Source organism: Hypomesus nipponensis, chromosome 3 (genome assembly GCF_054491055.1).
Source record: "Hypomesus nipponensis isolate SF chromosome 3, ASM5449105v1, whole genome shotgun sequence".
NCBI classification, from domain to species: Eukaryota; Metazoa; Chordata; class Actinopteri; order Osmeriformes; family Osmeridae; genus Hypomesus; species Hypomesus nipponensis.
This window is the reverse complement of record NC_140363.1, coordinates 214010-241252: the sequence shown is the minus strand read 5'-3', so window position 1 is coordinate 241252 and position 27243 is coordinate 214010. Positions and strand designations below refer to the sequence as shown.

The 27243-nt window shown below is 51.3% G+C and overlaps 62 non-coding genes across 62 annotated transcripts; all 62 read right to left on the bottom strand.

Annotated features, from left to right (window-relative positions):
• Positions 1–134: 134 nt before the first annotated feature.
• On the bottom strand, positions 135–216 carry trnal-aag (transfer RNA leucine (anticodon AAG)). Its single transcript has one exon. It is a non-coding gene; the product is annotated as a tRNA-Leu (tRNA).
• Positions 217–740: 524 nt separating this feature from the next.
• Positions 741–822, bottom strand: trnal-uag (transfer RNA leucine (anticodon UAG)). The gene has a single exon. It is a non-coding gene; the product is annotated as a tRNA-Leu (tRNA).
• Positions 823–949: 127 nt separating this feature from the next.
• trnag-ucc (transfer RNA glycine (anticodon UCC)) lies at positions 950–1021 on the bottom strand. The gene has a single exon. It is a non-coding gene; the product is annotated as a tRNA-Gly (tRNA).
• A 326-nt stretch (positions 1022–1347) lies between these two features.
• Positions 1348–1431, bottom strand: trnal-uag (transfer RNA leucine (anticodon UAG)). The gene has a single exon. It is a non-coding gene; the product is annotated as a tRNA-Leu (tRNA).
• Positions 1432–1556: 125 nt separating this feature from the next.
• On the bottom strand, positions 1557–1628 carry trnag-ucc (transfer RNA glycine (anticodon UCC)). The gene has a single exon. It is a non-coding gene; the product is annotated as a tRNA-Gly (tRNA).
• A 325-nt stretch (positions 1629–1953) lies between these two features.
• trnal-aag (transfer RNA leucine (anticodon AAG)) lies at positions 1954–2035 on the bottom strand. Its single transcript has one exon. It is a non-coding gene; the product is annotated as a tRNA-Leu (tRNA).
• A 524-nt stretch (positions 2036–2559) lies between these two features.
• Positions 2560–2641, bottom strand: trnal-uag (transfer RNA leucine (anticodon UAG)). Its single transcript has one exon. It is a non-coding gene; the product is annotated as a tRNA-Leu (tRNA).
• Positions 2642–2768: 127 nt separating this feature from the next.
• trnag-ucc (transfer RNA glycine (anticodon UCC)) lies at positions 2769–2840 on the bottom strand. The gene has a single exon. It is a non-coding gene; the product is annotated as a tRNA-Gly (tRNA).
• A 326-nt stretch (positions 2841–3166) lies between these two features.
• On the bottom strand, positions 3167–3248 carry trnal-uag (transfer RNA leucine (anticodon UAG)). Its single transcript has one exon. It is a non-coding gene; the product is annotated as a tRNA-Leu (tRNA).
• A 127-nt stretch (positions 3249–3375) lies between these two features.
• On the bottom strand, positions 3376–3447 carry trnag-ucc (transfer RNA glycine (anticodon UCC)). The gene has a single exon. It is a non-coding gene; the product is annotated as a tRNA-Gly (tRNA).
• Positions 3448–3774: 327 nt separating this feature from the next.
• On the bottom strand, positions 3775–3856 carry trnal-aag (transfer RNA leucine (anticodon AAG)). The gene has a single exon. It is a non-coding gene; the product is annotated as a tRNA-Leu (tRNA).
• Positions 3857–4589: 733 nt separating this feature from the next.
• trnag-ucc (transfer RNA glycine (anticodon UCC)) lies at positions 4590–4661 on the bottom strand. The gene has a single exon. It is a non-coding gene; the product is annotated as a tRNA-Gly (tRNA).
• A 327-nt stretch (positions 4662–4988) lies between these two features.
• On the bottom strand, positions 4989–5070 carry trnal-aag (transfer RNA leucine (anticodon AAG)). Its single transcript has one exon. It is a non-coding gene; the product is annotated as a tRNA-Leu (tRNA).
• Positions 5071–5594: 524 nt separating this feature from the next.
• On the bottom strand, positions 5595–5676 carry trnal-uag (transfer RNA leucine (anticodon UAG)). Its single transcript has one exon. It is a non-coding gene; the product is annotated as a tRNA-Leu (tRNA).
• Positions 5677–5803: 127 nt separating this feature from the next.
• trnag-ucc (transfer RNA glycine (anticodon UCC)) lies at positions 5804–5875 on the bottom strand. The gene has a single exon. It is a non-coding gene; the product is annotated as a tRNA-Gly (tRNA).
• A 326-nt stretch (positions 5876–6201) lies between these two features.
• trnal-uag (transfer RNA leucine (anticodon UAG)) lies at positions 6202–6283 on the bottom strand. Its single transcript has one exon. It is a non-coding gene; the product is annotated as a tRNA-Leu (tRNA).
• Positions 6284–6410: 127 nt separating this feature from the next.
• On the bottom strand, positions 6411–6482 carry trnag-ucc (transfer RNA glycine (anticodon UCC)). Its single transcript has one exon. It is a non-coding gene; the product is annotated as a tRNA-Gly (tRNA).
• Positions 6483–6809: 327 nt separating this feature from the next.
• On the bottom strand, positions 6810–6891 carry trnal-aag (transfer RNA leucine (anticodon AAG)). The gene has a single exon. It is a non-coding gene; the product is annotated as a tRNA-Leu (tRNA).
• Positions 6892–7415: 524 nt separating this feature from the next.
• Positions 7416–7497, bottom strand: trnal-uag (transfer RNA leucine (anticodon UAG)). Its single transcript has one exon. It is a non-coding gene; the product is annotated as a tRNA-Leu (tRNA).
• Positions 7498–7624: 127 nt separating this feature from the next.
• Positions 7625–7696, bottom strand: trnag-ucc (transfer RNA glycine (anticodon UCC)). The gene has a single exon. It is a non-coding gene; the product is annotated as a tRNA-Gly (tRNA).
• A 326-nt stretch (positions 7697–8022) lies between these two features.
• Positions 8023–8104, bottom strand: trnal-uag (transfer RNA leucine (anticodon UAG)). The gene has a single exon. It is a non-coding gene; the product is annotated as a tRNA-Leu (tRNA).
• A 127-nt stretch (positions 8105–8231) lies between these two features.
• On the bottom strand, positions 8232–8303 carry trnag-ucc (transfer RNA glycine (anticodon UCC)). Its single transcript has one exon. It is a non-coding gene; the product is annotated as a tRNA-Gly (tRNA).
• A 327-nt stretch (positions 8304–8630) lies between these two features.
• trnaf-aaa (transfer RNA phenylalanine (anticodon AAA)) lies at positions 8631–8712 on the bottom strand. Its single transcript has one exon. It is a non-coding gene; the product is annotated as a tRNA-Phe (tRNA).
• A 127-nt stretch (positions 8713–8839) lies between these two features.
• Positions 8840–8911, bottom strand: trnag-ucc (transfer RNA glycine (anticodon UCC)). The gene has a single exon. It is a non-coding gene; the product is annotated as a tRNA-Gly (tRNA).
• A 327-nt stretch (positions 8912–9238) lies between these two features.
• On the bottom strand, positions 9239–9320 carry trnal-aag (transfer RNA leucine (anticodon AAG)). The gene has a single exon. It is a non-coding gene; the product is annotated as a tRNA-Leu (tRNA).
• A 1130-nt stretch (positions 9321–10450) lies between these two features.
• On the bottom strand, positions 10451–10532 carry trnal-uag (transfer RNA leucine (anticodon UAG)). The gene has a single exon. It is a non-coding gene; the product is annotated as a tRNA-Leu (tRNA).
• A 127-nt stretch (positions 10533–10659) lies between these two features.
• On the bottom strand, positions 10660–10731 carry trnag-ucc (transfer RNA glycine (anticodon UCC)). The gene has a single exon. It is a non-coding gene; the product is annotated as a tRNA-Gly (tRNA).
• Positions 10732–11662: 931 nt separating this feature from the next.
• Positions 11663–11744, bottom strand: trnal-uag (transfer RNA leucine (anticodon UAG)). Its single transcript has one exon. It is a non-coding gene; the product is annotated as a tRNA-Leu (tRNA).
• A 127-nt stretch (positions 11745–11871) lies between these two features.
• Positions 11872–11943, bottom strand: trnag-ucc (transfer RNA glycine (anticodon UCC)). The gene has a single exon. It is a non-coding gene; the product is annotated as a tRNA-Gly (tRNA).
• A 327-nt stretch (positions 11944–12270) lies between these two features.
• On the bottom strand, positions 12271–12352 carry trnal-aag (transfer RNA leucine (anticodon AAG)). The gene has a single exon. It is a non-coding gene; the product is annotated as a tRNA-Leu (tRNA).
• A 525-nt stretch (positions 12353–12877) lies between these two features.
• trnal-aag (transfer RNA leucine (anticodon AAG)) lies at positions 12878–12959 on the bottom strand. The gene has a single exon. It is a non-coding gene; the product is annotated as a tRNA-Leu (tRNA).
• A 525-nt stretch (positions 12960–13484) lies between these two features.
• trnal-aag (transfer RNA leucine (anticodon AAG)) lies at positions 13485–13566 on the bottom strand. Its single transcript has one exon. It is a non-coding gene; the product is annotated as a tRNA-Leu (tRNA).
• A 525-nt stretch (positions 13567–14091) lies between these two features.
• trnal-uag (transfer RNA leucine (anticodon UAG)) lies at positions 14092–14173 on the bottom strand. Its single transcript has one exon. It is a non-coding gene; the product is annotated as a tRNA-Leu (tRNA).
• A 127-nt stretch (positions 14174–14300) lies between these two features.
• Positions 14301–14372, bottom strand: trnag-ucc (transfer RNA glycine (anticodon UCC)). The gene has a single exon. It is a non-coding gene; the product is annotated as a tRNA-Gly (tRNA).
• A 326-nt stretch (positions 14373–14698) lies between these two features.
• On the bottom strand, positions 14699–14780 carry trnal-aag (transfer RNA leucine (anticodon AAG)). The gene has a single exon. It is a non-coding gene; the product is annotated as a tRNA-Leu (tRNA).
• A 526-nt stretch (positions 14781–15306) lies between these two features.
• trnal-aag (transfer RNA leucine (anticodon AAG)) lies at positions 15307–15388 on the bottom strand. Its single transcript has one exon. It is a non-coding gene; the product is annotated as a tRNA-Leu (tRNA).
• Positions 15389–15913: 525 nt separating this feature from the next.
• On the bottom strand, positions 15914–15995 carry trnal-uag (transfer RNA leucine (anticodon UAG)). Its single transcript has one exon. It is a non-coding gene; the product is annotated as a tRNA-Leu (tRNA).
• A 127-nt stretch (positions 15996–16122) lies between these two features.
• trnag-ucc (transfer RNA glycine (anticodon UCC)) lies at positions 16123–16194 on the bottom strand. The gene has a single exon. It is a non-coding gene; the product is annotated as a tRNA-Gly (tRNA).
• A 326-nt stretch (positions 16195–16520) lies between these two features.
• trnal-uag (transfer RNA leucine (anticodon UAG)) lies at positions 16521–16602 on the bottom strand. Its single transcript has one exon. It is a non-coding gene; the product is annotated as a tRNA-Leu (tRNA).
• Positions 16603–16729: 127 nt separating this feature from the next.
• trnag-ucc (transfer RNA glycine (anticodon UCC)) lies at positions 16730–16801 on the bottom strand. Its single transcript has one exon. It is a non-coding gene; the product is annotated as a tRNA-Gly (tRNA).
• Positions 16802–17128: 327 nt separating this feature from the next.
• On the bottom strand, positions 17129–17210 carry trnal-aag (transfer RNA leucine (anticodon AAG)). Its single transcript has one exon. It is a non-coding gene; the product is annotated as a tRNA-Leu (tRNA).
• A 525-nt stretch (positions 17211–17735) lies between these two features.
• On the bottom strand, positions 17736–17817 carry trnal-uag (transfer RNA leucine (anticodon UAG)). The gene has a single exon. It is a non-coding gene; the product is annotated as a tRNA-Leu (tRNA).
• Positions 17818–17944: 127 nt separating this feature from the next.
• trnag-ucc (transfer RNA glycine (anticodon UCC)) lies at positions 17945–18016 on the bottom strand. Its single transcript has one exon. It is a non-coding gene; the product is annotated as a tRNA-Gly (tRNA).
• Positions 18017–18343: 327 nt separating this feature from the next.
• On the bottom strand, positions 18344–18425 carry trnal-aag (transfer RNA leucine (anticodon AAG)). The gene has a single exon. It is a non-coding gene; the product is annotated as a tRNA-Leu (tRNA).
• Positions 18426–18950: 525 nt separating this feature from the next.
• On the bottom strand, positions 18951–19032 carry trnal-aag (transfer RNA leucine (anticodon AAG)). Its single transcript has one exon. It is a non-coding gene; the product is annotated as a tRNA-Leu (tRNA).
• A 127-nt stretch (positions 19033–19159) lies between these two features.
• trnag-ucc (transfer RNA glycine (anticodon UCC)) lies at positions 19160–19231 on the bottom strand. The gene has a single exon. It is a non-coding gene; the product is annotated as a tRNA-Gly (tRNA).
• Positions 19232–19558: 327 nt separating this feature from the next.
• trnal-aag (transfer RNA leucine (anticodon AAG)) lies at positions 19559–19640 on the bottom strand. The gene has a single exon. It is a non-coding gene; the product is annotated as a tRNA-Leu (tRNA).
• Positions 19641–20165: 525 nt separating this feature from the next.
• trnal-aag (transfer RNA leucine (anticodon AAG)) lies at positions 20166–20247 on the bottom strand. The gene has a single exon. It is a non-coding gene; the product is annotated as a tRNA-Leu (tRNA).
• Positions 20248–20374: 127 nt separating this feature from the next.
• On the bottom strand, positions 20375–20446 carry trnag-ucc (transfer RNA glycine (anticodon UCC)). The gene has a single exon. It is a non-coding gene; the product is annotated as a tRNA-Gly (tRNA).
• A 327-nt stretch (positions 20447–20773) lies between these two features.
• trnal-aag (transfer RNA leucine (anticodon AAG)) lies at positions 20774–20855 on the bottom strand. Its single transcript has one exon. It is a non-coding gene; the product is annotated as a tRNA-Leu (tRNA).
• A 525-nt stretch (positions 20856–21380) lies between these two features.
• Positions 21381–21462, bottom strand: trnal-aag (transfer RNA leucine (anticodon AAG)). Its single transcript has one exon. It is a non-coding gene; the product is annotated as a tRNA-Leu (tRNA).
• A 127-nt stretch (positions 21463–21589) lies between these two features.
• On the bottom strand, positions 21590–21661 carry trnag-ucc (transfer RNA glycine (anticodon UCC)). Its single transcript has one exon. It is a non-coding gene; the product is annotated as a tRNA-Gly (tRNA).
• A 327-nt stretch (positions 21662–21988) lies between these two features.
• On the bottom strand, positions 21989–22070 carry trnal-aag (transfer RNA leucine (anticodon AAG)). Its single transcript has one exon. It is a non-coding gene; the product is annotated as a tRNA-Leu (tRNA).
• Positions 22071–22596: 526 nt separating this feature from the next.
• On the bottom strand, positions 22597–22678 carry trnal-aag (transfer RNA leucine (anticodon AAG)). Its single transcript has one exon. It is a non-coding gene; the product is annotated as a tRNA-Leu (tRNA).
• A 526-nt stretch (positions 22679–23204) lies between these two features.
• Positions 23205–23286, bottom strand: trnal-aag (transfer RNA leucine (anticodon AAG)). The gene has a single exon. It is a non-coding gene; the product is annotated as a tRNA-Leu (tRNA).
• A 526-nt stretch (positions 23287–23812) lies between these two features.
• Positions 23813–23894, bottom strand: trnal-aag (transfer RNA leucine (anticodon AAG)). The gene has a single exon. It is a non-coding gene; the product is annotated as a tRNA-Leu (tRNA).
• Positions 23895–24420: 526 nt separating this feature from the next.
• Positions 24421–24502, bottom strand: trnal-aag (transfer RNA leucine (anticodon AAG)). Its single transcript has one exon. It is a non-coding gene; the product is annotated as a tRNA-Leu (tRNA).
• A 526-nt stretch (positions 24503–25028) lies between these two features.
• trnal-aag (transfer RNA leucine (anticodon AAG)) lies at positions 25029–25110 on the bottom strand. Its single transcript has one exon. It is a non-coding gene; the product is annotated as a tRNA-Leu (tRNA).
• A 526-nt stretch (positions 25111–25636) lies between these two features.
• trnal-aag (transfer RNA leucine (anticodon AAG)) lies at positions 25637–25718 on the bottom strand. Its single transcript has one exon. It is a non-coding gene; the product is annotated as a tRNA-Leu (tRNA).
• Positions 25719–26243: 525 nt separating this feature from the next.
• trnal-aag (transfer RNA leucine (anticodon AAG)) lies at positions 26244–26325 on the bottom strand. Its single transcript has one exon. It is a non-coding gene; the product is annotated as a tRNA-Leu (tRNA).
• Positions 26326–26452: 127 nt separating this feature from the next.
• On the bottom strand, positions 26453–26524 carry trnag-ucc (transfer RNA glycine (anticodon UCC)). Its single transcript has one exon. It is a non-coding gene; the product is annotated as a tRNA-Gly (tRNA).
• Positions 26525–26851: 327 nt separating this feature from the next.
• Positions 26852–26933, bottom strand: trnal-aag (transfer RNA leucine (anticodon AAG)). Its single transcript has one exon. It is a non-coding gene; the product is annotated as a tRNA-Leu (tRNA).
• Positions 26934–27243: the final 310 nt, after the last annotated feature.

Below are 27243 nucleotides of genomic sequence, written 5' to 3'. Positions count from 1 at the left end.
GGGAATGGAGCCACTATACCTACGATGCCCCAAAAAAGCATCAAGGACCGCACAACATGTCGAGCCACAGTTCACCTTTTCAAACCCTTTTACTGACGTGAAAGCAACGAGACGGCGTTAGCACCCTACAAAAGTGGCAGCGGTGGGATTCGAACCCACGCCTCCGGAGAGACTGGAGCCTTAATCCAGCGCCTTGGACCGCTCGGCCACGCTACCTTGTTGTCAGCTCTTGGCCACCCGAGATCTTCCCGAAGCTGATCGATTGTCCAGGAGCTCATAAGACTTTTCTAATGCCCGCAAGCGGTTGAATGTCACAAGATAAAACACATCTTTCTTAAGTTTCTGCATTTGCCGGGAATCGAACCCAGGTCAACTGCTTGGAAGGCAGCTATGCTTGCCACTATACCACCAATGCCCACAACGGCCTCCATGATCGCACGGCATTTGGGGCCACGGTTCAACTTTTCACACCACGACTTACGTCCAACGAGTAAGAGATTGCCCTAAGCCTGGTATATACTTCTGCCGAGTTTGGAACACTTGGCCTAATCTGGATGTGTTCGACCGTCACAAGAGACAAAATGCCTCTTCACGGTTTGTATTGTCTGGGAATGGAGCCACTATACCTACGATGCCCCAAAAAGCATCAAGGACCGCACAACATTTCGAGCCACAGTTCACCTTTTCAAACCCAATTACTGACGTGAAAGCAACGAGACGGCGTTAGCACCCTACAAAAGTGACAGCGGTGGGATTCGAACCCACGCCTCCGGAGAGACTGGAGCCTAAATCCAGCGCCTTGGACCGCTCGGCCACGCTACCTTGTTGTCAGCTCTTGGCCACCCGAGATCTTCCCGAAGCTGATCGATTGTCCAGGAGCTCATAAGACTTTTCTAATGCCCGCAAGCGGTTGAATGTCACAAGATAAAACACATCTTTCTCAAGTTTCTGCATTGGCCGGGAATCAAACCCGGGTCAACTGCTTGGAAGGCAGCTATGCTTGCCACTATACCACCAATGCCCACAACGGCCTCCATGATGGCACGGCATTTGGAGCCACGGTTCAACTTTTCACACCACCGACTTACGTCCAACGAGTAAGAGATTGCCCTAAGCCTGGTATATACTTCTGCCGAGTTTGGAACACTTGGCCTAATCTGGATGTGTTCGACCGTCACAAGAGACAAAATGCCTCTTCACGGTTTGTATTGTCTGGGAATGGAGCCACTATACCTACGATGCCCCAAAAAGCATCAAGGACCGCACAACATTTCGAGCCACAGTTCACCTTTTCAAACCCAATTACTGACGTGAAAGCAACGAGACGGCGTTAGCACCCTACAAAAGTGGCAGCGGTGGGATTCGAACCCACGCCTCCGGAGAGACTGGAGCCTAAATCCAGCGCCTTGGTCCGCTCGGCCACGCTATTCCGTTGTCAGCTCTAGGCAACCCGATATCCTCCCGAAGCTGATCGATCGTCCAGGAGCTCACAAGATGTTTCTAATGCCCGCAAGCGGTTGAATGTCACAAGATAAAACACATCTTTCTCAAGTTTCTGCATTGGCCGGGAATCGAACCCGGGTCAACTGCTTGGAAGGCAGCTATGCTTGCCACTATACCACCAATGCCCACAACGGCCTCCATGATCGCACGGCATTTGGGGCCACGGTTCAACTTTTCACACCACGACTTACGTCCAACGAGTAAGAGATTGCCCTAAGCCTGGTATATACTTCTGCCGAGTTTGGAACACTTGGCCTAATCTGGATGTGTTCGACCGTCACAAGAGACAAAATGCCTCTTCACGGTTTGTATTGTCTGGGAATGGAGCCACTATACCTACGATGCCCCAAAAAGCATCAAGGACCGCACAACATTTCGAGCCACAGTTCACCTTTTCAAACCCAATTACTGACGTGAAAGCAACGAGACGGCGTTAGCACCCTACAAAAGTGACAGCGGTGGGATTCGAACCCACGCCTCCGGAGAGACTGGAGCCTTCATCCAGCGCCTTGGACCGCTCGGCCACGCTACCTTGTTGTCAGCTCTTGGCCACCCGAGATCTTCCCGAAGCTGATCGATTGTCCAGGAGCTCATAAGACTTTTCTAATGCCCGCAAGCGGTTGAATGTCACAAGATAAAACACATCTTTCTTAAGTTTCTGCATTTGCCGGGAATCGAACCCGGGTCAACTGCTTGGAAGGCAGCTATGCTTGCCACTATACCACCAATGCCCACAACGGCCTCCATGATCGCACGGCATTTGGGGCCACGGTTCAACTTTTCACACCACGACTTACGTCCAACGAGTAAGAGATTGCCCTAAGCCTGGTATATACTTCTGCCGAGTTTGGAACACTTGGCCTAATCTGGATGTGTTCGACCGTCACAAGAGACAAAATGCCTCTTCACGGTTTGTATTGTCTGGGAATGGAGCCACTATACCTACGATGCCCCAAAAAGCATCAAGGACCGCACAACATGTCGAGCCACAGTTCACCTTTTCAAACCCAATTACTGACGTGAAAGCAACGAGACGGCGTTAGCACCCTACAAAAGTGGCAGCGGTGGGATTCGAACCCACGCCTCCGGAGAGACTGGAGCCTAAATCCAGCGCCTTGGACCGCTCGGCCACGCTACCTTGTTGTCAGCTCTTGGCCACCCGAGATCTTCCCGAAGCTGATCGATTGTCCAGGAGCTCATAAGACTTTTCTAATGCCCGCAAGCGGTTGAATGTCACAAGATAAAACACATCTTTCTTAAGTCTCTGCATTGGCCGGGAATCGAACCCGGGTCAACTGCTTGGAAGGCAGCTATGCTTGCCACTATACCACCAATGCCCACAACGGCCTCCATGATCGCACGGCATTTGGGGCCACGGTTCAACTTTTTACACCACGACTTACGTCCAACGAGTAAGAGATTGCCCTAAGCCTGGTATATACTTCTGCCGAGTTTGGAACACTTGGCCTAATCTGGATGTGTTCGACCGTCACAAGAGACAAAATGCCTCTTCACGGTTTGTATTGTCTGGGAATGGAGCCACTATACCTACGATGCCCCCAAAAAGCATCAAGGACCGCACAACATGTCGAGCCACAGTTCACCTTTTCAAACCCAATTACTGACGTGAAAGCAACGAGACGGCGTTAGCACCCTACAAAAATGACAGCGGTGGGATTCGAACCCACGCCTCCGGAGAGACTGGAGCCTAAATCCAGCGCCTTGGTCCGCTCGGCCACGCTATTCCGTTGTCAGCTCTAGGCAACCCGATATCCTCCCGAAGCTGATCGATCGTCCAGGAGCTCACAAGATGTTTCTAATGCCCGCAAGCGGTTGAATGTCACAAGATAAAACACATCTTTCTCAAGTTTCTGCATTGGCCGGGAATCGAACCCGGGTCAACTGCTTGGAAGGCAGCTATGCTTGCCACTATACCACCAATGCCCACAACGGCCTCCATGATCGCACAGCATTTGGAGCCACGGTTCAACTTTTCACACCACCGACTTACGTCCAACGAGTAAGAGATTGCCCTAAGCCTGGTATATACTTCTGCCGAGTTTGGAACACTTGGCCTAATCTGGATGTGTTCGACCGTCACAAGAGACAAAATGCCTCTTCACGGTTTGTATTGTCTGGGAATGGAGCCACTATACCTACGATGCCCCAAAAAAGCATCAAGGACCGCACAACATGTCGAGCCACAGTTCACCTTTTCAAACCCACTTACTGACGTGAAAGCAACGAGACGGCGTTAGCAACCTACAAAAGTGGCAGCGGTGGGATTCGAACCCACGCCTCCGGAGAGACTGGAGCCTTAATCCAGCGCCTTGGACCGCTCGGCCACGCTACCTTGTTGTCAGCTCTTGGCCACCCGAGATCTTCCCGAAGCTGATCGATTGTCCAGGAGCTCATAAGACTTTTCTAATGCCCGCAAGCGGTTGAATGTCACAAGATAAAACAAATCTTTCTTAAGTTTCTGCATTTGCCGGGAATCGAACCCGGGTCAACTGCTTGGAAGGCAGCTATGCTTGCCACTATACCACCAATGCCCACAACCGCCTCCATGATCGCACGGCATTTGGGGCCACGGTTCAACTTTTCACACCACGACTTACGTCCAACGAGTAAGAGATTGCCCTAAGCCTGGTATATACTTCTGCCGAGTTTGGAACACTTGGCCTAATCTGGATGTGTTCGACCGTCACAAGAGACAAAATGCCTCTTCACGGTTTGTATTGTCTGGGAATGGAGCCACTATACCTACGATGCCCCAAAAAGCATCAAGGACCGCACAACATTTCGAGCCACAGTTCACCTTTTCAAACCCAATTACTGACGTGAAAGCAACGAGACGGCGTAAGCACCCTACAAAAGTGACAGCGGTGGGATTCAAACCCACGCCTCCGGAGAGACTGGAGCCTAAATCCAGCGCCTTGGTCCGCTCAGCCACGCTATTCCGTTGTCAGCTCTAGGCAACCCGATATCCTCCCGAAGCTGATCGATCGTCCAGGAGCTCACAAGATGTTTCTAATGCCCGCAAGCGGTTGAATGTCACAAGATAAAACACATCTTTCTCAAGTTTCTGCATTGGCCGGGAATCGAACCCGGGTCAACTGCTTGGAAGGCAGCTATGCTTGCCACTATACCACCAATGCCCACAACGGCCTCCATGATCGCACAGCATTTGGAGCCACGGTTCAACTTTTCACACCACCGACTTACGTCCAACGAGTAAGAGATTGCCCTAAGCCTGGTATATACTTCTGCCGAGTTTGGAACACTTGGCCTAATCTGGATGTGTTCGACCGTCACAAGAGACAAAATGCCTCTTCACGGTTTGTATTGTCTGGGAATGGAGCCACTATACCTACGATGCCCCAAAAAAGCATCAAGGACCGCACAACATGTCGAGCCACAGTTCACCTTTTCAAACCCACTTACTGACGTGAAAGCAACGAGACGGCGTTAGCAACCTACAAAAGTGGCAGCGGTGGGATTCGAACCCACGCCTCCGGAGAGACTGGAGCCTTAATCCAGCGCCTTGGACCGCTCGGCCACGCTACCTTGTTGTCAGCTCTTGGCCACCCGAGATCTTCCCGAAGCTGATCGATTGTCCAGGAGCTCATAAGACTTTTCTAATGCCCGCAAGCGGTTGAATGTCACAAGATAAAACACATCTTTCTTAAGTTTCTGCATTTGCCGGGAATCGAACCCGGGTCAACTGCTTGGAAGGCAGCTATGCTTGCCACTATACCACCAATGCCCACAACGGCCTCCATGATCGCACGGCATTTGGGGCCACGGTTCAACTTTTCACACCACGACTTACGTCCAACGAGTAAGAGATTGCCCTAAGCCTGGTATATACTTCTGCCGAGTTTGGAACACTTGGCCTAATCTGGATGTGTTCGACCGTCACAAGAGACAAAATGCCTCTTCACGGTTTGTATTGTCTGGGAATGGAGCCACTATACCTACGATGCCCCAAAAAGCATCAAGGACCGTACAACATTTCGAGCCACAGTTCACCTTTTCAAACCCAATTACTGACGTGAAAGCAACGAGACGGCGTTAGCACCCTACAAAAGTGACAGCGGTGGGATTCGAACCCACGCCTCCGGAGAGACTGGAGCCTAAATCCAGCGCCTTGGACCGCTCGGCCACGCTACCTTGTTGTCAGCTCTTGGCCACCCGAGATCTTCCCGAAGCTGATCGATTGTCCAGGAGCTCATAAGACTTTTCTAATGCCCGCAAGCGGTTGAATGTCACAAGATAAAACACATCTTTCTTAAGTCTCTGCATTGGCCGGGAATCCAACCCGGGTCAACTGCTTGGAAGGCAGCTATGCTTGCCACTATACCACCAATGCCCACAACGGCCTCCATGATCGCACGGCATTTGGGGCCACGGTTCAACTTTTTACACCACGACTTACGTCCAACGAGTAAGAGATTGCCCTAAGCCTGGTATATACTTCTGCCGAGTTTGGAACACTTGGCCTAATCTGGATGTGTTCGACCGTCACAAGAGACAAAATGCCTCTTCACGGTTTGTATTGTCTGGGAATGGAGCCACTATACCTACGATGCCCCCAAAAAGCATCAAGGACCGCACAACATGTCGAGCCACAGTTCACCTTTTCAAACCCAATTACTGACGTGAAAGCAACGAGACGGCGTTAGCACCCTACAAAAGTGACAGCGGTGGGATTCAAACCCACGCCTCCGGAGAGACTGGAGCCTAAATCCAGCGCCTTGGTCCGCTCGGCCACGCTATTCCGTTGTCAGCTCTAGGCAACCCGATATCCTCCCGAAGCTGATCGATCGTCCAGGAGCTCACAAGATGTTTCTAATGCCCGCAAGCGGTTGAATGTCACAAGATAAAACACATCTTTCTCAAGTTTCTGCATTGGCCGGGAATCGAACCCGGGTCAACTGCTTGGAAGGCAGCTATGCTTGCCACTATACCACCAATGCCCACAACGGCCTCCATGATCGCACAGCATTTGGAGCCACGGTTCAACTTTTCACACCACCGACTTACGTCCAACGAGTAAGAGATTGCCCTAAGCCTGGTATATACTTCTGCCGAGTTTGGAACACTTGGCCTAATCTGGATGTGTTCGACCGTCACAAGAGACAAAATGCCTCTTCACGGTTTGTATTGTCTGGGAATGGAGCCACTATACCTACGATGCCCCAAAAAAGCATCAAGGACCGCACAACATGTCGAGCCACAGTTCACCTTTTCAAACCCACTTACTGACGTGAAAGCAACGAGACGGCGTTAGCAACCTACAAAAGTGGCAGCGGTGGGATTCGAACCCACGCCTCCGGAGAGACTGGAGCCTTAATCCAGCGCCTTGGACCGCTCGGCCACGCTACCTTGTTGTCAGCTCTTGGCCACCCGAGATCTTCCCGAAGCTGATCGATTGTCCAGGAGCTCATAAGACTTTTCTAATGCCCGCAAGCGGTTGAATGTCACAAGATAAAACACATCTTTCTTAAGTTTCTGCATTTGCCGGGAATCGAACCCGGGTCAACTGCTTGGAAGGCAGCTATGCTTGCCACTATACCACCAATGCCCACAACGGCCTCCATGATCGCACGGCATTTGGGGCCACGGTTCAACTTTTCACACCACGACTTACGTCCAACGAGTAAGAGATTGCCCTAAGCCTGGTATATACTTCTGCCGAGTTTGGAACACTTGGCCTAATCTGGATGTGTTCGACCGTCACAAGAGACAAAATGCCTCTTCACGGTTTGTATTGTCTGGGAATGGAGCCACTATACCTACGATGCCCCAAAAAGCATCAAGGACCGTACAACATTTCGAGCCACAGTTCACCTTTTCAAACCCAATTACTGACGTGAAAGCAACGAGACGGCGTTAGCACCCTACAAAAGTGACAGCGGTGGGATTCGAACCCACGCCTCCGGAGAGACTGGAGCCTAAATCCAGCGCCTTGGACCGCTCGGCCACGCTACCTTGTTGTCAGCTCTTGGCCACCCGAGATCTTCCCGAAGCTGATCGATTGTCCAGGAGCTCATAAGACTTTTCTAATGCCCGCAAGCGGTTGAATGTCACAAGATAAAACACATCGTTCTTAAGTCTCTGCATTGGCCGGGAATCGAACCCGGGTCAACTGCTTGGAAGGCAGCTATGCTTGCCACTATACCACCAATGCCCACAACGGCCTCCATGATCGCACGGCATTTGGGGCGACGGTTCAACTTTTTACACCACGACTTACGTCCAACGAGTAAGAGATTGCCCTAAGCCTGGTATATACTTCTGCCGAGTTTGGAACACTTGGCCTAATCTGGATGTGTTCGACCGTCACAAGAGACAAAATGCCTCTTCACGGTTTGTATTGTCTGGGAATGGAGCCACTATACCTACGATGCCCCCAAAAAGCATCAAGGACCGCACAACATGTCGAGCCACAGTTCACCTTTTCAAACCCAATTACTGACGTGAAAGCAACGAGACGGCGTTAGCACCCTACAAAAGTGACAGCGGTGGGATTCAAACCCACGCCTCCGGAGAGACTGGAGCCTAAATCCAGCGCCTTGGTCCGCTCGGCCACGCTATTCCGTTGTCAGCTCTAGGCAACCCGATATCCTCCCGAAGCTGATCGATCGTCCAGGAGCTCACAAGATGTTTCTAATGCCCGCAAGCGGTTGAATGTCACAAGATAAAACACATCTTTCTCAAGTTTCTGCATTGGCCGGGAATCGAACCCGGGTCAACTGCTTGGAAGGCAGCTATGCTTGCCACTATACCACCAATGCCCACAACGGCCTCCATGATCGCACAGCATTTGGGGCCACGGTTCAACTTTTCACACCACCGACTTACGTCCAACGAGTAAGAGATTGCCCTAAGCCTGGTATATACTTCTGCCGAGTTTGGAACACTTGGCCTAATCTGGATGTGTTCGACCGTCACAAGAGACAAAATGCCTCTTCACGGTTTGTATTGTCTGGGAATGGAGCCACTATACCTACAATGCCCCAAAAAAGCATCAAGGACCGCACAACATGTCGAGCCACAGTTCACCTTTTCAAACCCACTTACTGACGTGAAAGCAACGAGACGGCGTTAGCAACCTACAAAAGTGGCAGCGGTGGGATTCGAACCCACGCCTCCGGAGAGACTGGAGCTTTAATCCAGCGCCTTGGACCGCTCGGCCACGCTACCTTGTTGTCAGCTCTTGGCCACCCGAGATCTTCCCGAAGCTGATCGATTGTCCAGGAGCTCATAAGACTTTTCTAATGCCCGCAAGCGGTTGAATGTCACAAGATAAAACACATCTTTCTCAAGTTTCTGCATTGGCCGGGAATCAAACCCGGGTCAACTGCTTGGAAGGCAGCTATGCTTGCCACTATACCACCAATGCCCACAACGGCCTCCATGATCGCACGGCATTTGGAGCCACGGTTCAACTTTTCACACCACCGACTTACGTCCAACGAGTAAGAGATTGCCCTAAGCCTGGTATATACTTCTGCCGAGTTTGGAACACTTGGCCTAATCTGGATGTGTTCGACCGTCACAAGAGACAAAATGCCTCTTCACGGTTTGTATTGTCTGGGAATGGAGCCACTATACCTACGATGCCCCAAAAAAGCATCAAGGACCGCACAACATGTCGAGCCACAGTTCACCTTTTCAAACCCACTTACTGACATGAAAGCAACGAGACGGCGTTAGCACCCTACAAAAGTGGCAGCGGTGGGATTCGAACCCACGCCTCCGGAGAGACTGGAGCCTTAATCCAGCGCCTTGGACCGCTCGGCCACACTACCTTGTTGTCAGCTCTTGGCCACCCGAGATCTTCCCGAGGCTGATCGATTGTCCAGGAGCTCATAAGACTTTTCTAATGCCCGCAAGCGGTTGAATGTCACAAGATAAAACAAATCTTTCTTAAATTTCTGCATTTGCCGGGAATCGAACCCGGGTCAACTGCTTGGAAGGCAGCTATGCTTGCCACTATACCACCAATGCCCACAACCGCCTCCATGATCGCACGGCATTTGGGGCCACGGTTCAACTTTTCACACCACGACTTACGTCCAACGAGTAAGAGATTGCCCTAAGCCTGGTATATACTTCTGCCGAGTTTGGAACACTTGGCCTAATCTGGATGTGTTCGACCGTCACAAGAGACAAAATGCCTCTTCACGGTTTGTATTGTCTGGGAATGGAGCCACTATACCTACGATGCCCCAAAAAGCATCAAGGACCGCACAACATTTCGAGCCACAGTTCACCTTTTCAAACCCAATTACTGACGTGAAAGCAACGAGACGGCGTTAGCACCCTACAAAAGTGACAGCGGTGGGATTCAAACCCACGCCTCCGGAGAGACTGGAGCCTAAATCCAGCGCCTTGGTCCGCTCAGCCACGCTATTCCGTTGTCAGCTCTAGGCAACCCGATATCCTCCCGAAGCTGATCGATCGTCCAGGAGCTCACAAGATGTTTCTAATGCCCGCAAGCGGTTGAATGTCACAAGATAAAACACATCTTTCTTAAGTTTCTGCATTTGCCGGGAATCGAACCCGGGTCAACTGCTTGGAAGGCAGCTATGCTTGCCACTATACCACCAATGCCCACAACGGCCTCCATGATCGCACGGCATTTGGGGCCACGGTTCAACTTTTCACACCACGACTTACGTCCAACGAGTAAGAGATTGCCCTAAGCCTGGTATATACTTCTGCCGAGTTTGGAACACTTGGCCTAATCTGGATGTGTTTGACCGTCACAAGAGACAAAATGCCTCTTCACGGTTTGTATTGTCTGGGAATGGAGCCACTATACCTACGATGCCCCAAAAAGCATCAAGGACCGCACAACATTTCGAGCCACAGTTCACCTTTTCAAACCCAATTACTGACGTGAAAGCAACGAGACGGCGTTAGCACCCTACAAAAGTGACAGCGGTGGGATTCGAACCCACGCCTCCGGAGAGACTGGAGCCTAAATCCAGCGCCTTGGACCGCTCGGCCACGCTACCTTGTTGTCAGCTCTTGGCCACCCGAGATCTTCCCGAAGCTGATCGATTGTCCAGGAGCTCATAAGACTTTTCTAATGCCCGCAAGCGGTTGAATGTCACAAGATAAAACACATCTTTCTCAAGTTTCTGCATTGGCCGGGAATCAAACCCGGGTCAACTGCTTGGAAGGCAGCTATGCTTGCCACTATACCACCAATGCCCACAACCGCCTCCATGATCGCACGGCATTTGGGGCCACGGTTCAACTTTTCACACCACGACTTACGTCCAACGAGTAAGAGATTGCCCTAAGCCTGGTATATACTTCTGCCGAGTTTGGAACACTTGGCCTAATCTGGATGTGTTCGACCGTCACAAGAGACAAAATGCCTCTTCACGGTTTGTATTGTCTGGGAATGGAGCCACTATACCTACGATGCCCCAAAAAGCATCAAGGACCGCACAACATTTCGAGCCACAGTTCACCTTTTCAAACCCAATTACTGACGTGAAAGCAACGAGACGGCGTTAGCACCCTACAAAAGTGACAGCGGTGGGATTCAAACCCACGCCTCCGGAGAGACTGGAGCCTAAATCCAGCGCCTTGGTCCGCTCAGCCACGCTATTCCGTTGTCAGCTCTAGGCAACCCGATATCCTCCCGAAGCTGATCGATCGTCCAGGAGCTCACAAGATGTTTCTAATGCCCGCAAGCGGTTGAATGTCACAAGATAAAACACATCTTTCTTAAGTTTCTGCATTTGCCGGGAATCGAACCCGGGTCAACTGCTTGGAAGGCAGCTATGCTTGCCACTATACCACCAATGCCCACAACGGCCTCCATGATCGCACGGCATTTGGGGCCACGGTTCAACTTTTCACACCACGACTTACGTCCAACGAGTAAGAGATTGCCCTAAGCCTGGTATATACTTCTGCCGAGTTTGGAACACTTGGCCTAATCTGGATGTGTTTGACCGTCACAAGAGACAAAATGCCTCTTCACGGTTTGTATTGTCTGGGAATGGAGCCACTATACCTACGATGCCCCAAAAAGCATCAAGGACCGCACAACATTTCGAGCCACAGTTCACCTTTTCAAACCCAATTACTGACGTGAAAGCAACGAGACGGCGTTAGCACCCTACAAAAGTGACAGCGGTGGGATTCGAACCCACGCCTCCGGAGAGACTGGAGCCTAAATCCAGCGCCTTGGACCGCTCGGCCACGCTACCTTGTTGTCAGCTCTTGGCCACCCGAGATCTTCCCGAAGCTGATCGATTGTCCAGGAGCTCATAAGACTTTTCTAATGCCCGCAAGCGGTTGAATGTCACAAGATAAAACACATCTTTCTCAAGTTTCTGCATTGGCCGGGAATCAAACCCGGGTCAACTGCTTGGAAGGCAGCTATGCTTGCCACTATACCACCAATGCCCACAACGGCCTCCATGATCGCACGGCATTTGGAGCCACGGTTCAACTTTTCACACCACCGACTTACGTCCAACGAGCAAGAGATTGCCCTAAGCCTGGTATATACTTCTGCCGAGTTTGGAACACTTGGCCTAATCTGGATGTGTTCGACCGTCACAAGAGACAAAATGCCTCTTCACGGTTTGTATTGTCTGGGAATGGAGCCACTATACCTACGATGCCCCAAAAAAGCATCAAGGACCGCACAACATGTCGAGCCACAGTTCACCTTTTCAAACCCACTTACTGACATGAAAGCAACGAGACGGCGTTAGCACCCTACAAAAGTGGCAGCGGTGGGATTCGAACCCACGCCTCCGGAGAGACTGGAGCCTTAATCCAGCGCCTTGGACCGCTCGGCCACACTACCTTGTTGTCAGCTCTTGGCCACCCGAGATCTTCCCGAGGCTGATCGATTGTCCAGGAGCTCATAAGACTTTTCTAATGCCCGCAAGCGGTTGAATGTCACAAGATAAAACAAATCTTTCTTAAATTTCTGCATTTGCCGGGAATCGAACCCGGGTCAACTGCTTGGAAGGCAGCTATGCTTGCCACTATACCACCAATGCCCACAACCGCCTCCATGATCGCACGGCATTTGGGGCCACGGTTCAACTTTTCACACCACGACTTACGTCCAACGAGTAAGAGATTGCCCTAAGCCTGGTATATACTTCTGCCGAGTTTGGAACACTTGGCCTAATCTGGATGTGTTCGACCGTCACAAGAGACAAAATGCCTCTTCACGGTTTGTATTGTCTGGGAATGGAGCCACTATACCTACGATGCCCCAAAAAAGCATCAAGGACCGCACAACATGTCGAGCCACAGTTCACCTTTTCAAACCCACTTACTGACGTGAAAGCAACGAGACGGCGTTAGCACCCTACAAAAGTGGCAGCGGTGGGATTCGAACCCACGCCTCCGGAGAGACTGGAGCCTTAATCCAGCGCCTTGGACCGCTCGGCCACGCTACCTTGTTGTCAGCTCTTGGCCACCCGAGATCTTCCCGAAGCTGATCGATTGTCCAGGAGCTCATAAGACTTTTCTAATGCCCGCAAGCGGTTGAATGTCACAAGATAAAACACATCTTTCTTAAGTTTCTGCATTGGCCGGGAATCGAATCCGGGTCAACTGCTTGGAAGGCAGCTATGCTTGCCACTATACCACCAATGCCCACAACGGCCTCCATGATCGCACGGCATTTGGGGCGACGGTTCAACTTTTCACACCACTGACTTACGTCCAACGAGTAAGAGATTGCCCTAAGCCTGGTACATACTTCTGCCGAGTTTGGAACACTTGGCCTAATCTGGATGTGTTCGACCGTCACAAGAGACAAAATGCCTCTTCACGGTTTGTATTGTCTGGGAATGGAGCCACTATACCTACGATGCCCCAAAAAAGCATCAAGGACCGCACAACATGTCGAGCCACAGTTCACCTTTTCAAACCCACTTACTGACGTGAAAGCAACGAGCAACGTTAGCACCCTACAAAAGTGGCAGCGGTGGGATTCGAACCCACGCCTCCGGAGAGACTGGAGCCTTAATCCAGCGCCTTGGACCGCTCGGCCACGCTACCTTGTTGTCAGCTCTTGGCCACCCGAGATCTTCCCGAAGCTGATCGATTGTCCAGGAGCTCATAAGACTTTTCTAATGCCCGCAAGCGGTTGAATGTCACAAGATAAAACACATCTTTCTTAAGTTTCTGCATTGGCCGGGAATCGAATCCGGGTCAACTGCTTGGAAGGCAGCTATGCTTGCCACTATACCACCAATGCCCACAACGGCCTCCATGATCGCACGGCATTTGGGGCCACGGTTCAACTTTTCACACCACCGACTTACGTCCAACGAGTAAGAGATTGCCCTAAGCCTGGTATATACTTCTGCCGAGTTTGGAACACTTGGCCTAATCTGGATGTGTTCGACCGTCACAAGAGACAAAATGCCTCTTCACGGTTTGTATTGTCTGGGAATGGAGCCACTATACCTACGATGCCCCAAAAAGCATCAAGGACCGCACAACATTTCGAGCCACAGTTCACCTTTTCAAACCCAATTACTGACGTGAAAGCAACGAGACGGCGTTAGCACCCTACAAAAGTGGCAGCGGTGGGATTCGAACCCACGCCTCCGGAGAGACTGGAGCCTAAATCCAGCGCCTTGGACCGCTCGGCCACGCTACCCCGTTGTCAGCTCTAGGCAACCCGAGATCTTCCCGAAGCTGATCGATTGTCCAGGAGCTCATAAGACTTTTCTAATGCCCGCAAGCGGTTGAATGTCACAAGATAAAACACATCTTTCTTAAGTTTCTGCATTGGCCGGGAATCCAACCCGGGTCAACTGCTTGGAAGGCAGCTATGCTTGCCACTATACCACCAATGCCCACAACGGCCTCCATGATCGCACGGCATTTGGGGCCACGGTTCAACTTTTCACACCACGACTTACGTCCAACGAGTAAGAGATTGCCCTAAGCCTGGTACATACTTCTGCCGAGTTTGGAACACTTGGCCTAATCTGGATGTGTTCGACCGTCACAAGAGACAAAATGCCTCTTCACGGTTTGTATTGTCTGGGAATGGAGCCACTATACCTACGATGCCCCAAAAAAGCATCAAGGACCGCACAACATGTCGAGCCACAGTTCACCTTTTCAAACCCACTTACTGACGTGAAAGCAACGAGACGGCGTTAGCACCCTACAAAAGTGGCAGCGGTGGGATTCGAACCCACGCCTCCGGAGAGACTGGAGCCTTAATCCAGCGCCTTGGACCGCTCGGCCACGCTACCTTGTTGTCAGCTCTTGGCCACCCGAGATCTTCCCGAAGCTGATCGATTGTCCAGGAGCTCATAAGACTTTTCTAATGCCCGCAAGCGGTTGAATGTCACAAGATAAAACACATCTTTCTTAAGTTTCTGCATTGGCCGGGAATCGAATCCGGGTCAACTGCTTGGAAGGCAGCTATGCTTGCCACTATACCACCAATGCCCACAACGGCCTCCATGATCGCACGGCATTTGGGGCGACGGTTCAACTTTTCACACCACTGACTTACGTCCAACGAGTAAGAGATTGCCCTAAGCCTGGTACATACTTCTGCCGAGTTTGGAACACTTGGCCTAATCTGGATGTGTTCGACCGTCACAAGAGACAAAATGCCTCTTCACGGTTTGTATTGTCTGGGAATGGAGCCACTATACCTACGATGCCCCAAAAAAGCATCAAGGACCGCACAACATGTCGAGCCACAGTTCACCTTTTCAAACCCACTTACTGACGTGAAAGCAACGAGACGGCGTTAGCACCCTACAAAAGTGGCAGCGGTGGGATTCGAACGCACGCCTCCGGAGAGACTGGAGCCTTAATCCAGCGCCTTGGACCGCTCGGCCACGCTACCTTGTTGTCAGCTCTTGGCCACCCGAGATCTTCCCGAAGCTGATCGATTGTCCAGGAGCTCATAAGACTTTTCTAATGCCCGCAAGCGGTTGAATGTCACAAGATAAAACACATCTTTCTTAAGTTTCTGCATTGGCCGGGAATCGAATCCGGGTCAACTGCTTGGAAGGCAGCTATGCTTGCCACTATACCACCAATGCCCACAACGGCCTCCATGATCGCACGGCATTTGGGGCCACGGTTCAACTTTTCACACCACCGACTTACGTCCAACGAGTAAGAGATTGCCCTAAGCCTGGTATATACTTCTGCCGAGTTTGGAACACTTGGCCTAATCTGGATGTGTTCGACCGTCACAAGAGACAAAATGCCTCTTCACGGTTTGTATTGTCTGGGAATGGAGCCACTATACCTACGATGCCCCAAAAAGCATCAAGGACCGCACAACATTTCGAGCCACAGTTCACCTTTTCAAACCCAATTACTGACGTGAAAGCAACGAGACGGCGTTAGCACCCTACAAAAGTGGCAGCGGTGGGATTCGAACCCACGCCTCCGGAGAGACTGGAGCCTAAATCCAGCGCCTTGGACCGCTCGGCCACGCTACCCCGTTGTCAGCTCTAGGCAACCCGAGATCTTCCCGAAGCTGATCGATTGTCCAGGAGCTCATAAGACTTTTCTAATGCCCGCAAGCGGTTGAATGTCACAAGATAAAACGCATCTTTCTTAAGTTTCTGCATTGGCCGGGAATCCAACCCGGGTCAACTGCTTGGAAGGCAGCTATGCTTGCCACTATACCACCAATGCCCACAACGGCCTCCATGATCGCACGGCATTTGGGGCCACGGTTCAACTTTTCACACCACCGACTTACGTCCAACGAGTAAGAGATTGCCCTAAGCCTGGTATATACTTCTGCCGAGTTTGGAACACTTGGCCTAATCTGGATGTGTTCGACCGTCACAAGAGACAAAATGCCTCTTCACGGTTTGTATTGTCTGGGAATGGAGCCACTATACCTACGATGCCCCAAAAAGCATCAAGGACCGCACAACATTTCGAGCCACAGTTCACCTTTTCAAACCCAATTACTGACGTGAAAGCAACGAGACGGCGTTAGCACCCTACAAAAGTGGCAGCTGTGGGATTCGAACCCACGCCTCCGGAGAGACTGGAGCCTAAATCCAGCGCCTTGGACCGCTCGGCCACGCTACCCCGTTGTCAGCTCTAGGCAACCCGAGATCTTCCCGAAGCTGATCGATTGTCCAGGAGCTCATAAGACTTTTCTAATGCCCGCAAGCGGTTGAATGTCACAAGATAAAACGCATCTTTCTTAAGTTTCTGCATTGGCCGGGAATCCAACCCGGGTCAACTGCTTGGAAGGCAGCTATGCTTGCCACTATACCACCAATGCCCACAACGGCCTCCATGATCGCACGGCATTTGGGGCCACGGTTCAACTTTTCACACCACCGATTTACGTCCAACGAGTAAGAGATTGCCCTAAGCCTGGTACATACTTCTGCCGAGTTTGGAACACTTGGCCTAATCTGGATGTGTTCGACCGTCACAAGAGACAAAATGCCTCTTCACGGTTTGTATTGTCTGGGAATGGAGCCACTATACCTACGATGCCCCAAAAAAGCATCAAGGACCGCACAACATGTCGAGCCACAGTTCACCTTTTCAAACCCACTTACTGACGTGAAAGCAACGAGACGGCGTTAGCACCCTACAAAAGTGGCAGCGGTGGGATTCGAACCCATGCCTCCGGAGAGACTGGAGCCTTAATCCAGCGCCTTGGACCGCTCGGCCACGCTACCTTGTTGTCAGCTCTTGGCCACCCGAGATCTTCCCGAAGCTGATCGATTGTCCAGGAGCTCATAAGACTTTTCTAATGCCCGCAAGCGGTTGAATGTCACAAGATAAAACACATCTTTCTTAAGTTTCAGCATTGGCCGGGAATCGAATCCGGGTCAACTGCTTGGAAGGCAGCTATGCTTGCCACTATACCACCAATGCCCACAACGGCCTCCATGATCGCACGGCATTTGGGGCCACGGTTCAACTTTTCACACCACCGACTTACGTCCAACGAGTAAGAGATTGCCCTAAGCCTGGTATATACTTCTGCCGAGTTTGGAACACTTGGCCTAATCTGGATGTGTTCGACCGTCACAAGAGACAAAATGCCTCTTCACGGTTTGTATTGTCTGGGAATGGAGCCACTATACCTACGATGCCCCAAAAAGCATCAAGGACCGCACAACATTTCGAGCCACAGTTCACCTTTTCAAACCCAATTACTGACGTGAAAGCAACGAGACGGCGTTAGCACCCTACAAAAGTGGCAGCTGTGGGATTCGAACCCACGCCTCCGGAGAGACTGGAGCCTAAATCCAGCGCCTTGGACCGCTCGGCCACGCTACCCCGTTGTCAGCTCTAGGCAACCCGAGATCTTCCCGAAGCTGATCGATTGTCCAGGAGCTCATAAGACTTTTCTAATGCCCGCAAGCGGTTGAATGTCACAAGATAAAACACATCTTTCTTAAGTTTCTGCATTGGCCGGGAATCCAACCCGGGTCAACTGCTTGGAAGGCAGCTATGCTTGCCACTATACCACCAATGCCCACAACGGCCTCCATGATCGCACGGCATTTGGGGCCACGGTTCAACTTTTCACACCACCGACTTACGTCCAACGAGTAAGAGATTGCCCTAAGCCTGGTACATACTTCTGCCGAGTTTGGAACACTTGGCCTAATCTGGATGTGTTCGACCGTCACAAGAGACAAAATGCCTCTTCACGGTTTGTATTGTCTGGGAATGGAGCCACTATACCTACGATGCCCCAAAAAAGCATCAAGGACCGCACAACATGTCGAGCCACAGTTCACCTTTTCAAACCCACTTACTGACGTGAAAGCAACGAGACGGCGTTAGCACCCTACAAAAGTGGCAGCGGTGGGATTCGAACCCACGCCTCCGGAGAGACTGGAGCCTTAATCCAGCGCCTTGGACCGCTCGGCCACGCTACCTTGTTGTCAGCTCTTGGCCACCCGAGATCTTCCCGAAGCTGATCGATTGTCCAGGAGCTCATAAGACTTTTCTAATGCCCGCAAGCGGTTGAATGTCACAAGATAAAACACATCTTTCTTAAGTTTCTGCATTGGCCGGGAATCGAATCCGGGTCAACTGCTTGGAAGGCAGCTATGCTTGCCACTATACCACCAATGCCCACAACGGCCTCCATGATCGCACGGCATTTGGGGCCACGGTTCAACTTTTCACACCACCGACTTACGTCCAACGAGTAAGAGATTGCCCTAAGCCTGGTATATATTTCTGCCGAGTTTGGAACACTTGGCCTAATCTGGATGTGTTCGACCGTCACAAGAGACAAAATGCCTCTTCACGGTTTGTATTGTCTGGGAATGGAGCCACTATACCTACGATGCCCCAAAAAGCATCAAGGACCGCACAACATTTCGAGCCACAGTTCACCTTTTCAAACCCAAATACTGACGTGAAAGCAACGAGACGGCGTTAGCACCCTACAAAAGTGGCAGCGGTGGGATTCGAACCCACGCCTCCGGAGAGACTGGAGCCTTAATCCAGCGCCTTGGACCGCTCGGCAACGCTACCTTGTTGTCAGCTCTTGGCCACCCGAGATCTTCCCGAAGCTGATCGATTGTCCAGGAGCTCATAGGACTTTTCTAATGCCCGCAAGCGGTTGAATGTCACAAGATAAAACACATCTTTCTTAAGTTTCTGCATTGGCCGGGAATCCAACCCGGGTCAACTGCTTGGAAGGCAGCTATGCTTGCCACTATACCACCAATGCCCACAACGGCCTCCATGATCGCACGGCATTTGGGGCCACGGTTCAACTTTTCACACCACCGACTTACGTCCAACGAGTAAGAGATTGCCCTAAGCCTGGTACATACTTCTGCCGAGTTTGGAACACTTGGCCTAATCTGGATGTGTTCGACCGTCACAAGAGACAAAATGCCTCTTCACGGTTTGTATTGTCTGGGAATGGAGCCACTATACCTACGATGCCCCAAAAAAGCATCAAGGACCGCACAACATGTCGAGCCACAGTTCACCTTTTCAAACCCACTTACTGACGTGAAAGCAACGAGACGGCGTTAGCACCCTACAAAAGTGGCAGCGGTGGGATTCGAACCCACGCCTCCGGAGAGACTGGAGCCTTAATCCAGCGCCTTGGACCGCTCGGCCACGCTACCTTGTTGTCAGCTCTTGGCCACCCGAGATCTTCCCGAAGCTGATCGATTGTCCAGGAGCTCATAAGACTTTTCTAATGCCCGCAAGCGGTTGAATGTCACAAGATAAAACACATCTTTCTTAAGTTTCTGCATTGGCCGGGAATCGAATCCGGGTCAACTGCTTGGAAGGCAGCTATGCTTGCCACTATACCACCAATGCCCACAACGGCCTCCATGATCGCACGGCATTTGGGGCCACGGTTCAACTTTTCACACCACCGACTTACGTCCAACGAGTAAGAGATTGCCCTAAGCCTGGTATATATTTCTGCCGAGTTTGGAACACTTGGCCTAATCTGGATGTGTTCGACCGTCACAAGAGACAAAATGCCTCTTCACGGTTTGTATTGTCTGGGAATGGAGCCACTATACCTACGATGCCCCAAAAAGCATCAAGGACCGCACAACATTTCGAGCCACAGTTCACCTTTTCAAACCCAAATACTGACGTGAAAGCAACGAGACGGCGTTAGCACCCTACAAAAGTGGCAGCGGTGGGATTCGAACCCACGCCTCCGGAGAGACTGGAGCCTTAATCCAGCGCCTTGGACCGCTCGGCAACGCTACCTTGTTGTCAGCTCTTGGCCACCCGAGATCTTCCCGAAGCTGATCGATTGTCCAGGAGCTCATAGGACTTTTCTAATGCCCGCAAGCGGTTGAATGTCACAAGATAAAACACATCTTTCTTAAGTTTCTGCATTGGCCGGGAATCCAACCCGGGTCAACTGCTTGGAAGGCAGCTATGCTTGCCACTATACCACCAATGCCCACAACGGCCTCCATGATCGCACGGCATTTGGGGCCACGGTTCAACTTTTCACACCACCGACTTACGTCCAACGAGTAAGAGATTGCCCTAAGCCTGGTACATACTTCTGCCGAGTTTGGAACACTTGGCCTAATCTGGATGTGTTCGACCGTCACAAGAGACAAAATGCCTCTTCACGGTTTGTATTGTCTGGGAATGGAGCCACTATACCTACGATGCCCCAAAAAAGCATCAAGGACCGCACAACATGTCGAGCCACAGTTCACCTTTTCAAACCCACTTACTGACGTGAAAGCAACGAGACGGCGTTAGCACCCTACAAAAGTGGCAGCGGTGGGATTCGAACCCACGCCTCCGGAGAGACTGGAGCCTTAATCCAGCGCCTTGGACCGCTCGGCCACGCTACCTTGTTGTCAGCTCTTGGCCACCCGAGATCTTCCCGAAGCTGATCGATTGTCCAGGAGCTCATAAGACTTTTCTAATGCCCGCAAGCGGTTGAATGTCACAAGATAAAACACATCTTTCTTAAGTTTCTGCATTGGCCGGGAATCGAATCCGGGTCAACTGCTTGGAAGGCAGCTATGCTTGCCACTATACCACCAATGCCCACAACGGCCTCCATGATCGCACGGCATTTGGGGCCACGGTTCAACTTTTCACACCACCGACTTACGTCCAACGAGTAAGAGATTGCCCTAAGCCTGGTATATATTTCTGCCGAGTTTGGAACACTTGGCCTAATCTGGATGTGTTCGACCGTCACAAGAGACAAAATGCCTCTTCACGGTTTGTATTGTCTGGGAATGGAGCCACTATACCTACGATGCCCCAAAAAGCATCAAGGACCGCACAACATTTCGAGCCACAGTTCACCTTTTCAAACCCAAATACTGACGTGAAAGCAACGAGACGGCGTTAGCACCCTACAAAAGTGGCAGCGGTGGGATTCGAACCCACGCCTCCGGAGAGACTGGAGCCTTAATCCAGCGCCTTGGACCGCTCGGCAACGCTACCTTGTTGTCAGCTCTTGGCCACCCGAGATCTTCCCGAAGCTGATCGATTGTCCAGGAGCTCATAGGACTTTTCTAATGCCCGCAAGCGGTTGAATGTCACAAGATAAAACACATCTTTCTTAAGTTTCTGCATTGGCCGGGAATCCAACCCGGGTCAACTGCTTGGAAGGCAGCTATGCTTGCCACTATACCACCAATGCCCACAACGGCCTCCATGATCGCACGGCATTTGGGGCCACGGTTCAACTTTTCACACCACCGACTTACGTCCAACGAGTAAGAGATTGCCCTAAGCCTGGTACATACTTCTGCCGAGTTTGGAACACTTGGCCTAATCTGGATGTGTTCGACCGTCACAAGAGACAAAATGCCTCTTCACGGTTTGTATTGTCTGGGAATGGAGCCACTATACCTACGATGCCCCAAAAAAGCATCAAGGACCGCACAACATGTCGAGCCACAGTTCACCTTTTCAAACCCACTTACTGACGTGAAAGCAACGAGACGGCGTTAGCACCCTACAAAAGTGGCAGCGGTGGGATTCGAACCCACGCCTCCGGAGAGACTGGAGCCTTAATCCAGCGCCTTGGACCGCTCGGCCACGCTACCTTGTTGTCAGCTCTTGGCCACCCGAGATCTTCCCGAAGCTGATCGATTGTCCAGGAGCTCATAAGACTTTTCTAATGCCCGCAAGCGGTTGAATGTCACAAGATAAAACACATCTTTCTTAAGTTTCTGCATTGGCCGGGAATCGAATCCGGGTCAACTGCTTGGAAGGCAGCTATGCTTGCCACTATACCACCAATGCCCACAACGGCCTCCATGATCGCACGGCATTTGGGGCCACGGTTCAACTTTTCACACCACCGACTTACGTCCAACGAGTAAGAGATTGCCCTAAGCCTGGTACATACTTCTGCCGAGTTTGGAACACTTGGCCTAATCTGGATGTGTTCGACCGTCACAAGAGACAAAATGCCTCTTCACGGTTTGTATTGTCTGGGAATGGAGCCACTATACCTACGATGCCCCAAAAAAGCATCAAGGACCGCACAACATGTCGAGCCACAGCTCACCTTTTCAAACCCACTTACTGACGTGAAAGCAACGAGACGGCGTTAGCACCCTACAAAAGTGGCAGCGGTGGGATTCGAACCCACGCCTCCGGAGAGACTGGAGCCTTAATCCAGCGCCTTGGACCGCTCGGCCACGCTACCTTGTTGTCAGCTCTTGGCCACCCGAGATCTTCCCGAAGCTGATCGATTGTCCAGGAGCTCATAAGACTTTTCTAATGCCCGCAAGCGGTTGAATGTCACAAGATAAAACACATCTTTCTTAAGTTTCTGCATTGGCCGGGAATCGAATCCGGGTCAACTGCTTGGAAGGCAGCTATGCTTGCCACTATACCACCAATGCCCACAACGGCCTCCATGATCGCACGGCATTTGGGGCCACGGTTCAACTTTTCACACCACCGACTTACGTCCAACGAGTAAGAGATTGCCCTAAGCCTGGTATATACTTCTGCCGAGTTTGGAACACTTGGCCTAATCTGGATGTGTTCGACCGTCACAAGAGACAAAATGCCTCTTCACGGTTTGTATTGTCTGGGAATGGAGCCACTATACCTACGATGCCCCAAAAAAGCATCAAGGACCGCACAACATGTCGAGCCACAGTTCACCTTTTCAAACCCACTTACTGACGTGAAAGCAACGAGACGGCGTTAGCACCCTACAAAAGTGGCAGCGGTGGGATTCGAACCCACGCCTCCGGAGAGACTGGAGCCTTAATCCAGCGCCTTGGACCGCTCGGCCACGCTACCTTGTTGTCAGCTCTTGGCCACCCGAGATCTTCCCGAAGCTGATCGATTGTCCAGGAGCTCATAAGACTTTTCTAATGCCCGCAAGCGGTTGAATGTCACAAGATAAAACACATCTTTCTTAAGTTTCTGCATTGGCCGGGAATCGAATCCGGGTCAACTGCTTGGAAGGCAGCTATGCTTGCCACTATACCACCAATGCCCACAACGGCCTCCATGATCGCACGGCATTTGGGGCCACGGTTCAACTTTTCACTCCACCGACTTACGTCCAACGAGTAAGAGATTGCCCTAAGCCTGGTACATACTTCTGCCGAGTTTGGAACACTTGGCCTAATCTGGATGTGTTCGACCGTCACAAGAGACAAAATGCCTCTTCACGGTTTGTATTGTCTGGGAATGGAGCCACTATACCTACGATGCCCCAAAAAAGCATCAAGGACCGCACAACATGTCGAGCCACAGTTCACCTTTTCAAACCCACTTACTGACGTGAAAGCAACGAGACGGCGTTAGCACCCTACAAAAGTGGCAGCGGTGGGATTCGAACCCACGCCTCCGGAGAGACTGGAGCCTTAATCCAGCGCCTTGGACCGCTCGGCCACGCTACCTTGTTGTCAGCTCTTGGCCACCCGAGATCTTCCCGAAGCTGATCGATTGTCCAGGAGCTCATAAGACTTTTCTAATGCCCGCAAGCGGTTGAATGTCACAAGATAAAACACATCTTTCTTAAGTTTCTGCATTGGCCGGGAATCGAATCCGGGTCAACTGCTTGGAAGGCAGCTATGCTTGCCACTATACCACCAATGCCCACAACGGCCTCCATGATCGCACGGCATTTGGGGCCACGGTTCAACTTTTCACACCACCGACTTACGTCCAACGAGTAAGAGATTGCCCTAAGCCTGGTACATACTTCTGCCGAGTTTGGAACACTTGGCCTAATCTGGATGTGTTCGACCGTCACAAGAGACAAAATGCCTCTTCACGGTTTGTATTGTCTGGGAATGGAGCCACTATACCTACGATGCCCCAAAAAAGCATCAAGGACCGCACAACATGTCGAGCCACAGCTCACCTTTTCAAACCCACTTACTGACGTGAAAGCAACGAGACGGCGTTAGCACCCTACAAAAGTGGCAGCGGTGGGATTCGAACCCACGCCTCCGGAGAGACTGGAGCCTTAATCCAGCGCCTTGGACCGCTCGGCCACGCTACCTTGTTGTCAGCTCTTGGCCACCCGAGATCTTCCCGAAGCTGATCGATTGTCCAGGAGCTCATAAGACTTTTCTAATGCCCGCAAGCGGTTGAATGTCACAAGATAAAACACATCTTTCTTAAGTTTCTGCATTGGCCGGGAATCGAATCCGGGTCAACTGCTTGGAAGGCAGCTATGCTTGCCACTATACCACCAATGCCCACAACGGCCTCCATGATCGCACGGCATTTGGGGCCACGGTTCAACTTTTCACACCACCGACTTACGTCCAACGAGTAAGAGATTGCCCTAAGCCTGGTATATACTTCTGCCGAGTTTGGAACACTTGGCCTAATCTGGATGTGTTCGACCGTCACAAGAGACAAAATGCCTCTTCACGGTTTGTATTGTCTGGGAATGGAGCCACTATACCTACGATGCCCCAAAAAAGCATCAAGGACCGCACAACATGTCGAGCCACAGTTCACCTTTTCAAACCCACTTACTGACGTGAAAGCAACGAGACGACGTTAGCACCCTACAAAAGTGGCAGCGGTGGGATTCGAACCCACGCCTCCGGAGAGACTGGAGCCTTAATCCAGCGCCTTGGACCGCTCGGCCACGCTACCTTGTTGTCAGCTCTTGGCCACCCGAGATCTTCCCGAAGCTGATTGATTGTCCAGGAGCTCATAAGACTTTTCTAATGCCCGCAAGCGGTTGAATGTCACAAGATAAAACACATCTTTCTTAAGTTTCTGCATTGGCCGGGAATCGAATCCGGGTCAACTGCTTGGAAGGCAGCTATGCTTGCCACTATACCACCAATGCCCACAACGGCCTCCATGATCGCACGGCATTTGGGGCCACGGTTCAACTTTTCACACCACCGACTTACGTCCAACGAGTAAGAGATTGCCCTAAGCCTGGTACATACTTCTGCCGAGTTTGGAACACTTGGCCTAATCTGGATGTGTTCGACCGTCACAAGAGACAAAATGCCTCTTCACGGTTTGTATTGTCTGGGAATGGAGCCACTATACCTACGATGCCCCAAAAAAGCATCAAGGACCGCACAACATGTCGAGCCACAGTTCACCTTTTCAAACCCACTTACTGACGTGAAAGCAACGAGACGGCGTTAGCACCCTACAAAAGTGGCAGCGGTGGGATTCGAACCCACGCCTCCGGAGAGACTGGAGCCTTAATCCAGCGCCTTGGACCGCTCGGCCACGCTACCTTGTTGTCAGCTCTTGGCCACCCGAGATCTTCCCGAAGCTGATCGATTGTCCAGGAGCTCATAAGACTTTTCTAATGCCCGCAAGCGGTTGAATGTCACAAGATAAAACACATCTTTCTTAAGTTTCTGCATTGGCCGGGAATCGAATCCGGGTCAACTGCTTGGAAGGCAGCTATGCTTGCCACTATACCACCAATGCCCACAACGGCCTCCATGATCGCACGGCATTTGGGGCCACGGTTCAACTTTTCACACCACCGACTTACGTCCAACGAGTAAGAGATTGCCCTAAGCCTGGTATATATTTCTGCCGAGTTTGGAACACTTGGCCTAATCTGGATGTGTTCGACCGTCACAAGAGACAAAATGCCTCTTCACGGTTTGTATTGTCTGGGAATGGAGCCACTATACCTACGATGCCCCAAAAAGCATCAAGGACCGCACAACATTTCGAGCCACAGTTCACCTTTTCAAACCCAAATACTGACGTGAAAGCAACGAGACGGCGTTAGCACCCTACAAAAGTGGCAGCGGTGGGATTCGAACCCACGCCTCCGGAGAGACTGGAGCCTTAATCCAGCGCCTTGGACCGCTCGGCAACGCTACCTTGTTGTCAGCTCTTGGCCACCTGAGATCTTCCCGAAGCTGATCGATTGTCCAGGAGCTCATAGGACTTTTCTAATGCCCGCAAGCGGTTGAATGTCACAAGATAAAACACATCTTTCTTAAGTTTCTGCATTGGCCGGGAATCCAACCCGGGTCAACTGCTTGGAAGGCAGCTATGCTTGCCACTATACCACCAATGCCCACAACGGCCTCCATGATCGCACGGCATTTGGGGCCACGGTTCAACTTTTCACACCACCGACTTACGTCCAACGAGTAAGAGATTGCCCTAAGCCTGGTACATACTTCTGCCGAGTTTGGAACACTTGGCCTAATCTGGATGTGTTCGACCGTCACAAGAGACAAAATGCCTCTTCACGGTTTGTATTGTCTGGGAATGGAGCCACTATACCTACGATGCCCCAAAAAAGCATCAAGGACCGCACAACATGTCGAGCCACAGTTCACCTTTTCAAACCCACTTACTGACGTGAAAGCAACGAGACGGCGTTAGCACCCTACAAAAGTGGCAGCGGTGGGATTCGAACCCACGCCTCCGGAGAGACTGGAGCCTTAATCCAGCGCCTTGGACCGCTCGGCCACGCTACCTTGTTGTCAGCTCTTGGCCACCCGAGATCTTCCCGAAGCTGATCGATTGTCCAGGAGCTCATAAGACTTTTCTAATGCCCGCAAGCGGTTGAATGTCACAAGATAAAACACATCTTTCTTAAGTTTCTGCATTGGCCGGGAATCGAATCCGGGTCAACTGCTTGGAAGGCAGCTATGCTTGCCACTATACCACCAATGCCCACAACGGCCTCCATGATCGCACGGCATTTGGGGCCACGGTTCAACTTTTCACACCACCGACTTACGTCCAACGAGTAAGAGATTGCCCTAAGCCTGGTACATACTTCTG